This window comes from Mesoplodon bidens (genome assembly GCF_964165515.1).
Source record: "Mesoplodon bidens genome assembly, chromosome: 4".
Classification (NCBI taxonomy): Eukaryota; Metazoa; Chordata; class Mammalia; order Artiodactyla; family Ziphiidae; genus Mesoplodon; species Mesoplodon bidens.
Window position 1 is genome coordinate 60,500,875 of NC_138160.1, and position 7,859 is coordinate 60,508,733.

Here is a 7,859-nt window from a genome sequence, read left to right on the forward strand (position 1 = left end):
TCAACATTGCCCTTGAGGGCAGTGCAATCAGGCAAAAACAAACAAATCAAACAGAAAAGAAATAAAAAGCATCCTGATTGGAAAGAAAGAAATAAAACTCCCTATTTACATACAACATGATCTGTAGAAAACCCAGTGTAATCTACAAAAAAGCTTCTAAAATGAGTAAGTGAGTTTGGCAAGGTTGCAAGATACATGCACAACCTATAAAAATCGACTGTATTTCTATATACTAGCAATGGATAACCAGATATTGAAAATTTTTTAAATAATACCAATTACAATAGCACAAAATTTACAAAATACTTAAAGATTAATCTAACAAAAATGTTCAACATCTGTACAATGCAAACATTATTGAAAGAAAATTTAAGACACAAATAAATGGATGGATCAACTGTGTTTATGGGTCTGTTACAATGCCATTCCTCCGCATTCTGTAGATTTCATGAATCTCAACCAAAATCCCAGGAAGCTGTTTTGTAGAAATTGACAAACTGATTCTAAAATTCATATTGTACTGCAAAGGACCAAAACTAGCCAACTATCTTTGAAAAAAATTGTTGGAATTAAATTACCTGATTTCAAGACATTACAAAGCTACAATAATCAAGACTGGGTGATACTGGACTTCCCTGGTGGTCCAGTGGTTAACACTCTGTGCTTCCACTGCAGGGGGTGTGGGTTCGATCCCTGATTGGGGAACTAAGATCCCACATGCTGTGCAGTGTGGCCAAAAAAATCAATAAATTATAAAAAGACAGGATAATAGTGACAGATAAAGAGATGAATGAAACTGGATAGAGATACCAGAAACAAGTCCACACATATATTGACAACATATTTTTCACAAAAGCAGTTCACTATAGAAGGATAATCTTTTCAACAAATAATGCAGACTCCTAGGCATATACCTGGAGAAAACCATAATTCCAAAAGATACATGCACCCCAATGTTCATTGCAGCACTATTTACAATAACCAGGACATGGAAGAAACCTAAATGTCTATCAACAGAGGAATGGATAAAAAAGATGTGGTACATATATACAATGGAATATTACTCAGCCATAAAAAGGAACAAAATTGTGCCATTTGCAGAGATGTGGATGGACCTAGAGACTGTCATACAGAGTGAAGCAAGTCAGAAAGAGCAAAACAAATATTGTATATTAACACATATATGTGGAATCTAGAAAAATAGTATAGATGAATCTATTTGCAAAGCAGAAATAGAGACACAGATGTAGAACAAACATATGGACACCAAGGGGGGAAATGGGGGTGAGATAAATTGGGAGATTGGGATTGACATATAGACATTACTATGTATAAAATAGATAACTAATGAGAACCTACTGTATAGCACAGGGCAAAAAAAAAAAAAAAAAAAGAAGGTACAATCTGGTTGTAGGACATGTATTAAGATAACCTTAAAAATGCATTCCAAAAAAAATGCATTCCAATATACAGTAGGTACAGACAAATACTGTTTGATTCCACTTATATGAGGTACATAGAATAGTCAAATTCATAGAGTCAGAAAGTACATTGGTAGATGTCGGGGGCCCAGTGGTGGAAGGAGGTGAGGAGGGGGAATGGGGAGTTAGTGTTTAATGGGGGCAGAGTTTCAGTTTAGGAAGGTGAAAAATTCAGGAGACGGATGATGGTGAGAGTTGCATAACAATGTGAATGTACTTAGTGCCACTGAACTGCACAGTTAAATACGGTTAAAATGGTATGTTTTATATTATGTGACTTTTACCACAATAAAAAACATTAAACAAACAAATTATGCTGGAATAATTGAATATCCATATACAAAAAGAAAAAAAAAGGTGGAGTCTGAGCCATACCTCATACTATATACAAAATTAACTCAAAATAGATCATACATCTAAATGTAAAATCTAAAGCTACATTAAAAAAAAAATTCTAGAAGAAAGTGTAGAAAATCTTTGTGACTTTGGGTTACACAGATTTCTAGATACGACACTAAAAGCATAATTCATAAAAGAAATTATAAATTGAATCTTATCAAAATAAAAAATATCTGCTTTTTGAACAACACAGTCAAGGGAATGAATAGGTAAGCACATACTGGGAGAAGGTATTTGCAAATCACATATCTGATAAAAAAAACTTGTTTCCAGAATAGAGAAAGAACTTTCAAAACTTGATAAAAAGAAAACAAAAATCCAATAAAGAAATGGCCAACATTTTGGACAGACACTTCACCAAGAAAATACACGGAAATAAACACATAAAGAGAACACTGTTAGGGAAATGCAAATTAAAACCACAGTGTGATACGACTATACAGCTATTAGGAAGGCTAAGATTAAAAAAAAATGACCATACCAAGTGTTGGCTAAAGGATGAAGAACTGGAACTCTCATACTGTGCTGGTGAGAAGGTAAACTGGTGGAGCCATGTTGGAAACAGCTTGGCAACTTCCTTAAAAAAAAAAATTTAAACATTTACTTACCATTTGATCCAACCATTCTATTTCTAGGTATTTACCCAAGAGAAAAAGAAATATATGTCCACACAGAGATTTTTACACAAAGATTCATAGCAACTTTACTTGTAATAGTCAAAAACTGGCACCATACCAAATGCCCTTCAGTAAGTAAATGGATAAACAATCTGTGATGCATCCATACAATGGAATACTACTCAGAAATAAAAGGAATGAACTATTGATATAATGCTACAACATGGATGGATCTCAAAATAATTATGCTGAGTGAAAGAAGTCAGATGAAAAGAGTACATAATGTTGATTCTATTTATATAAAATTCTAGAGAATACAAACTAATCTATACGGACAGAAAGCAGATTAATGGTTGCCTGAGGAGTGTGGGGAGAGACAGGAAGGAAGGATTATGCAGGGGAAGGAGGAAACTTTTTTTTTTTTTTTGCGCGGGCCTCTCACTGTTGTGGCCTCTCCCTTTGCGGAGCACAGGCTCCGGACGCACAGGCTCAGTGGCCATGGCTCACGGGCCCAGCCGCTCCGCGGCATGTGGGATCTTCCCGGACCGGGGCACAAACCCATGTCCCCTGCATCGGCAGGCGGATTCTCAACGACTGCACCACCAGGGAAGCCCAGGAGGAAACTTTTGAGGGTGATGGACATGTTCACTATCTTGAGAGTTGTGATGGTTTCATGGATATATACAAATGTCAAAATTCATCATATTGTACATTTAAATTATGTGGACTCTATGTCAATTATACCTCTAGAAAGCTGGGGGGGAAAAAAGATGCTATCCCTGATGTTGTTAAGCCATTTAGTCAATGGCCGCTTATCTTCAAATCATTGATTATGAAAAAAATCTAAATAATTAACCCAAAATAAGTAATTTTTCCTGTATTTGAAGCTGGAAGCAAAATTTACTACTATATCTACCCAACACCTTGGCTTACATAATAAAAATTACAGCATATTAAAGCTTGAAGGACTTTGGGGATTAGCCATTAAAGTCTTCCCAACAACCAGCCCCCCCCCCCCTTTTTTTTTCAGCTAAAGGAATTAGAAACCCAGAAACATGGAGGGACTTGCTCAGATCTGTTAGGAGATCTATGACAAGAACCACAGTATTCAGAGTCCCAAATTGGGGCTCTTTCCAGGATGCCATACTGTGGTCTGCTGTTTCAATTTTTTAGTTTCTAAATTTTGTTTCCTTAAAACCACAAAGAGGAAAAAAAAAAACAGAGTGGAATTTAATGCTTACAAGTGGAATTACCTAAAGGAACGGTTGTATGTTTTATAAATGAGGCAACAGAGCCTTGTGGAACAGGAGAGAAAGGTGATATTTTCTCCTAGAGTCACAGAGCAAACATTAATTAAACACTGGTCTCTTGAAGCAAGTAAAGGAAAATGACATCACTTGCCCCAACAGTAATTCTCAAGTGCAGACTCACTTCCAGGAGTCAGCGTCTGCCTCGGCTAACTGCCCCTCTGAGCTCGCCTGGCTGGAATAGCAGCCGGCATTTCAGTCCTGAGGTTTCCAAGGGTACTCACATGTTAAAAGTGAAGTGTAAAAATTCAGTCATTTTGTGTTAGTTGACATTTTTAAAATGGCATGGCTTTTTTTTTCTTGGTAACTTAAAACTAAATTTGTTTTAGATTAGGCTTACTCATGAAGCGTGGAAAGTTTATTTTATTCCTTAGATGTTCCCATCTTTGAGCAAAGGCCAAACAATGAAAATTCTAACTGAGGTAGAAGAGGAACATGAGTATTTCATCAAATCATGGGTGACTGAGAACCTTCCTGGCTCCACGTGCTATCAATATCCTATGTCTCAAACAAAAGTTAGGAACCTTAGCCTAACTATCTGTGTGGTTAACTTTATTTCTCTAGAGCATAGCACCAATGCACATATTGCATAGAACTTCCCGGTGGAGGGAGGATGATTTCTACTCACTATTCTTCCTTTACCAGAAAAGTGACTTCAAATCTGGGCTCACAGGAGATGTTGGAAAGGTATAGTGACTTGGGGAAAAGTTATTAGAATGATTAAATTTTGAAAATTATAAATGAACTCTGAGAAAAAATGAAAGGAATTGCAATCACTCAGCCTCCATGACAAGTTCAGAGGATACTGAATCTCTACCTTGTATTATTTCCCAGCCTTCCTGTCCAACTCCTGCTGGAATTGCTCATGACATTAATTACACCGTATGGTGGACACTGATATTTGTCCACTCGACATCCATTCCAGTTTCTTCCTCATAAATAGAATCGCCGGTTTGTTAAGGCATGGCAATGTGCCCAGCAAAATTACTCTTCACATTCCCTTGCAGCAAAGGGTACCCATGTGACCCTCATCTGACTAACGAGGCCTGAGCTGGGAGTTTCTGGGAAAGCTTTTTTCCCTATCCTCCACAACTGCTTTTATGACACATGGACAGGAAGGCTGGAGGCACAGCAGCTACCTGGAGATACAGGTAACCAGCAGAAGGAAGACATACCAGGTAGCCAACTGCCTTCCTGAAATTTTGCTAAGATGTTTCTCAGGCATCTCAATCTCAACGTGCCCAAAGGGGAACTCAGGATCTTTCCATTTTGACCTTTAGGATTTCCTATTTTGGTAAATGGCATCACCACTCCTGCTGTTATGATTGTCAAAAACCTGGACTCACTCCCTTCAAGCCAAGTCCCCATAATTCTACCAACCAAACATTTTTTTTTTTTTGTGGGATCCTTGTTCCCCAACCAAAGATTGAACCTGGGCCCCCTAGCAGTGAAAGCGCCAAGTCCTAACCACTGGACGGCCAGGGAATTCCCCCAACCAGACATTTTTTTCTAACGGGGTCCTTGTTTTCAATTGTTTTTCTCATTGTGACAAAGTACACATAAAATTTACCATTTTAACCATTTTAAAGTGTAAGTTCAGTGACATTTAGTACATTCACAGAGTTGTGCAAGCATCATCATTATCTAGTTCTAGAAAGTTTTCATCACCCCCATCCCCAAAGAAACCCCAGGCTCATTAGGCAACAATTCTTATTCTCCCCTACCCTTGGCTCCTGGCAGCCACTTATCTATGGTCTCTATGAATTTGTCTATTCTGGATATTTCATATAAATGAAATCATACAATATATGGCTTTTTGTATCTGGCTTCTTTCACTCAGCTTAATGTTTTCAAGGTCCATCCATGTTGCAGCGTTTATCAGTACTGTATTCCTTTTCATGGCCAAATAAATTCAAGCATGTACATATACCACATTTTGTTTGACCATTCATCAGTTGAGGGACATTTGGATTGTTTCTACCTTTGGCTACTGTGAATAGTGCTGCTATGAACACTTATGTACAAGTGTTATAACACCTGTTTTCAATTTTGGGCAGTATATATTCCTAAGAGTGGAATTGCTGGCTCATGTGGTAATCTATGTTTAACTTACTGAGGAACTGCCAAAATTTTTTAATAGTGGTTGTACAATTTTACATTCCCACCAGAAACTGGAGGGTTCCAATTTCTCCACATCCTCATCACACATGTTATTTTCTGTTTTGTTTTAATTATAGACATCCTAATGATTGTGAAGTGGTGTCTCACTTTAGTTTCGACTTATATTTCCCTAGTGACTAATGACGTTGAGCATCTTTTCAAGTGATTGTTGGTCATTTGTATACCTTCTTGCAGAAATGTCTATTCAAGCCATTTGCCCATTTTTTCATTGGCTTGTTTGGTTTCTTGTTGATGAGCTGTAAGAGTCGTTTATATATTCTGGATATTGGGCCCTTATCAGATATATGACTTTTGAATATTTTCTCCATTCTGTGGGTTGTCTCTTCACTCTCTTGGTAGCGTCCTTTGATGGACAAAAGTTGTTATTTTGATGAAGACGAATTGATCTATGTTTTTCTTTTGTTCCTTGTGCTTTTCATGTCTTTCATCCACTCTTGTGTCCTTTAACCCATGCCCAGAGAAGAATAATATTATAAACACTTAAACCTGATTTTCACTCCCCTGTTTAAACTTCAATAATTTCCCATTGCACTTAGGATAAAGTCCAAAATCCTCTCCATGGGCTACAAGATTCTGCGTCATTGGGTCCCTGTCTTTCTCTTTAATCTCATTTTTCCACATTTTTCCTTTCTTTGCCTTTTATTTCTCAAGTATGACAGGCCCTCTTTAGTCTCAGGACTTTCTTACATGCTAATGTTCCTGCCTGGAGCGGGTATCCTCATCCCTTCTGTATAGCTAATTTTGCTAATTCCAATTCATCCTTCAGGTTCAATGTCACCTCCTCAGGAAAGCCTTCCTTAACCCCTTGGCCCCAAACTTGTTCCAGCCTGTGAGAGGTGGAGTTTTGCAAGCTGGCTGTTAAACAGCCATGATTAGAAATGGAATTATGTAAACACAATTAAATAAATTATATTAAAAACAAATGTAATAAACACTTGGGACTCATTACATCCTAATTTCTTTTTACCTTTACTATTATCTATATGCTCTTGAGGAAATTCTCTACATGGAAATAGAATGTAATGGTCTGCTATTGTTCACCTTCTCCCAACTTTTCCTTGATGACAGGGATAGCTTGACTGTCATGGTGGGAGTATTTGAGCAAAGGCTACAGATCAGGTATTTTTTTTTGGAGTGCCAGTGTTAACATTTACCAGCACACTGTCACCAGTCAAATCTGAGTTCTGTGATGCAATTTCACATTATGTAGAGGCTTAAGATAAATTATACATTGTGAACTCTGAGCAGGAGAACCGTTATCATACTCTGTGCTAGTACTCCTAAATCCCAGGGGCCATACAGCTCACATTCTACACTCCTGTGAAGGTAATTGATTGGAAGTGATTACCATAATTATGTACTCTGATTTTTAAAAAAGACTCTGGAAAATTTCCGGTTATACTTTGCAGATTCCACACTTGGTTTTATCTCCACTGTCTTCTGAAATCCCACTAAAATAATAGTAAAGGAGGAAAAAAAGTCATAAATGAGAGCCATAAATCTCTTGGTTGCCATTCAAGAGCGTGGAAATGGAGGTAACTGAGACAAGATAAATCAAAAGAAAACAGTTTGGAGGAGCTGGAGTATGTTAACTGACTTATCAGACCAAAGAAAACAGAAACCAAAGCCTACAGTGGGGGAAGCCAGCAAGAAAGTAGTTCATTTGCTCAGAACCCTGAAAAGCCTTAGGAATCTGAAAGCAGGGGTGAAGAATAGGGCTGAAACTGGAAGATTGATTGAATACATGGGACCAGTGAGCCTCTTAGATTCCCTTCCTCAACCAGCACAGACAGATGACGGCCTCTCTGCAACTTGGCAGGAAACTCAAGATTGACTCCTGAAACTGAATCAGAGAGGACCTGGCTTAGGGGACC